Source organism: Siphateles boraxobius, unplaced genomic scaffold, assembly GCF_051911475.1.
Source record: "Siphateles boraxobius isolate OS27281-9 unplaced genomic scaffold, OSU_SipBor_1 3, whole genome shotgun sequence".
Classification (NCBI taxonomy): domain Eukaryota; kingdom Metazoa; phylum Chordata; class Actinopteri; order Cypriniformes; family Leuciscidae; genus Siphateles; species Siphateles boraxobius.
Genome location: NW_027508919.1, coordinates 1,465,001 through 1,469,058, shown reverse-complemented (window position 1 = coordinate 1,469,058; position 4,058 = coordinate 1,465,001).

The following is a 4,058-nucleotide window of genomic DNA, read 5'->3' as shown; positions in this document are numbered from 1 at the left end:
TATTTAATTTTTGGCAACAAGAAAATACATTTCAATGTTATCTTTTTAAGCTCAGTGATGCATTTTGATATTTTCAGTATGATAGTGAGAGAAAAGCTTGACGTAAAAGCATGGAGCAGGAGGAAGAACAGTGACTCATCTCCGTGTGTGTGTGTGTGTGTGTTAGTGTGTGTGTGTGTGTGTGTGTGTGTGTGTGTATGTGTGTGTGTGTGTGTTAAGTCTAAGAGCAGGTTCATATGTGTGTGTGTGTGTGTGTGTGTGTGTGTGTGTGTGTGTGTGTGTGTGTGTGTGTGTGTGTGTGTGTGTGTGTGTGTGTGTGTGTGTGTGTGCTGCAGAGACAGCAGCCATTTTGAAAGTATTCATAGAAAAATAAGAGTTTATTTTGTTTAAAGGAGGAGATGGCAACCTCACAGTCTGTATCATTGTCTATTTTTCTATAAGAAACACCAAATATAGTTCACTGAAAATGCCACGCCAAACATGTAGAAGATTAGCGAACAGGCAGTCAATTTGTTATGAAGCTGTTTCCACACAAAAGCATTGATCCAACTCCTACATTCACTTCCATTCAAATCTTCTGGCAGGAACCCGCCATTATTTATTTATTTATTTATTTTAAGATAACCCTGAATGTTGCCCTTAATGAGAGGCTTTGGAGCAAATACCCCAAGAAACAACATTGATTCACTGCATGCTTCATGTGATTTTTCTACTTGTGAAATCTATGTGCATGCATGAGTGCTAACACATAGATTTAGACGCGTACTGTGAATTCTAAGAGCACAAAGGAACCTAAAAAAAAAAAAAGAATGAAGGCGGAGAGAAAGCGAGAGTGATTAATATTATCCCAATAAAATAACAAGCCAACTGTCACTAAAGCCATTTTACTCTCATTTGGTGCTTGTCCAGTGTTATACTTAGATGCTGCATGCAGCTGAAAAAACATGGCAGCCAGTACTGATCTCCACAGTGCTGTTTGTGTGGTCATCTGGGTATACTAATGTGTGTATGTCCTGTATGATAGTGTGTTTATGAGTGGCAAAGACATTTGGACAGTGACTCACACTTACACTTCAAATACAGGCCTGTGTGAGAGAGAGTGATTTTAGCAGCAGAGACATCAGGGCAGTGTCTCATCCATGTTACATGCACACATACATCATTGTGTTCATCTCACATTGTGTACAAATTGGGCATTGAAAAATGCATACCGCATTGGGCTTTATCTAAAAAAAGAAATGTGTATAAACATGCATAGCTTTTATTAGTGGATTTTTAGGATTCCAGTGGCTAAGTGATACAGTGAACAGAATGATTACGGCAGCGTATGTTTCATTTCATAATGAACTACATGTTTGGTTATTTTTTGGAGGACACATGCATGTATGCACAGGCTCTGGTATGTATAGTTTTATAGGTAACGCTTTACAATATGATCTTATTTGTTAACATTATAATGAAACCTTTTTGTAAACTGTTACCATTTTATAAATCAGAAAACTTTTGTTTATTCGAAATATGCCAAATCTTGTGTGAAGGCTTAATTACATGGTGAAATCTATGCAATGTTTTATACACGGCCTTGGTGATTCGTGTTTTTTTCCCAAAACGGGTTTACAATACAGACAAATCTGACAATCTGCTCTGTAGTTTTCCAGCCAGTGTTTCTGTTATTTTCATTTTCTAGCAGAGCGACTTTTCCAGTGAGAGTAGTTATTTGGGGGATCGTCACATCAGAGTCCACAGAAGCTTTTAATGTCGCTGTGAATTTGAGAGCGTGTTTGAGTCCGAACAGCATCCTTGCATCCCTCTCACATGAACACACACACACACACAGAGAGAGATAGACATTTGCCTGGAAGATGTAGGCCAGCACGTTGTGAATAATTTAGTCTGTTCACTGACTGCAGCTTAAATATGGCTGAATTCTCTCTCTTTTTCTCTCTCTCCCTCCTTTTTTAAGGTTTGTTTGGATAACCTTGCAAGCTGCATGGTGCATCTCTTTATTTATTTAGTAGAATTCCTAATTTAGCATAATTGTTCTGTTTGTTTTGCATTTAATAGATATTCTATAAATAATAGGCAGAATACATATCCACAAATCTGATTGTATAATGTATTTATGATGCAGCTATAGTCTGTCTTTTTAGTATGTTTATTGGCTGACTATTTCTACATTTAATCTGATTTAGATTTGGTTAATAGTCAATAATATACATTATTTGTTTACGTTTTAAAATGCTGTCTGCAGACTATATGCAGTCCTGATGGAATTTAATGACTGTTTTTGTGATTTTTGCACTTAATTAGTGTGAATTCTTTAGAGTTCTACTGTATGAATTTTAAACGTTGTAAACTGGGTTAAACACAGGTTACTGGTCACTGAAGCAATCATCAGAATTAGCCAAAATATTTGATAAATGAACACTAAATGGATAAAATGCACAGCTTTGTGAATTATTGTGTTTTAATTGTCCATAATTCTGCAGAGCTGTGGTTTTGTCTGTATTTCATCATTAAAGCTCCACATTTCCTGGTTGTTTCTAGGTTTGAAAATGATGGTGGTTGGCATGCAGGTGCATGGAATTAGCATAGTTTTTCTGTGTGTCTGCTGCTCTCTAGACGTGTGTGTGTGTGTGTGTGTGTGTGTGTGTGTGTGTGTGTGTGTGTGTGTGTGTGTGTGTGTGTGTGTGTGTGTGTGTGTGTGTGTGTGTGTGTTCATGTTCATTAGACCTGATAGTGATTCCAGCCACATCCTTCTGCAGCTGCTTCCACTGAAAGAGAGCTGTGTGTGTCAGCCGTGAAAGACATTCAGATTAGCTTATATAGCTTCTGAATCAGTGCCAGATTTGCATTTGTCCATTATCTTCATCCTTTTTCACTTTGCTTCATTCCATTTTCAATTTATCTCTTTCTGCTGTTCCTTTATTTTTTTACTGTGAATCAGTTCAAATCTAGTTTCATTCCCACTTCTGCTGTTTACTAGACACCTTTTGAAATCTGAATCTGAACATAGTTTTTACATGAACGCCTAATAAAGTGATCGGTTAATGTGTTTGTTTGTGTCATAAGCTTCAAATCAGATTTGATCTTTTGACTTGTACACACTGTATACATACAGCGTTTTCCACTGTTAAGATGCATGAGAGCCCAATGCAAAGACATGTGCAACAATGTTGTCATGCACCACTTCACAGACCATGAGTGGAAGGAGAATTTTACAGTCATCACAACAGTCATTTATGACACTGTAATAACAACAATAACGACAATAACAACAGCTTGTTCCATGCGTCATACGTCATTACACCATTTCTACTTATTACTTTTCAGTTTTCAATCCAATCAAGTGTTTACTTGTCCTAATGGACACATTACAAACAGATTATAAGCTATTGTTCTCATTGTAATATTGATTGTGGTGATATAAACTAGCTCTACTCTCCTATTATGTGTGTGTGTTACCCCTTACACTAAGCCTACCCCTAAACCTACCCATCGCTGAAAAATTTCTGCATTTTTACATTTTCAAAAAACATAATTTAGCCTGGTTTATAAGATGTTTTCCTCATGGGGACCAAAAAAATGTCCCCCAAGGATTTCGGACATTGCATCTTTGTGGGGACATTTTGTCCTCATAACATAGGGTTTACCTGAACCACACACACACACACACACACACAGGTTTGTTTTGCTATCCTTGTGAGGACATTCCATTGGCGTAATGGATTTTATACTGGACAAACTTTATATTCTATCCCCCTACACTGCCCCTATCCCTAAACCTACCCATCACAGGAGACATTCTGCATTTTTACATTTTCAAAAAAACATTACTTAGTATGATTTATTAGCTGTTTTCCTCATGCGGACCGCTGACTGGTCCCCACAACGTAGGTGATCTCAGGTTTTACTATCCTTGTGGGGACATTTGGTCCCTGCAATGTAATATAAACAAGAACACACACACACATACACACACACCAGTCCAATTTTGTTTGCACCAATTACTTGTTCATAGAATGTTTAAGCAAATGTTTATCTTTTCCGAAAGAGTC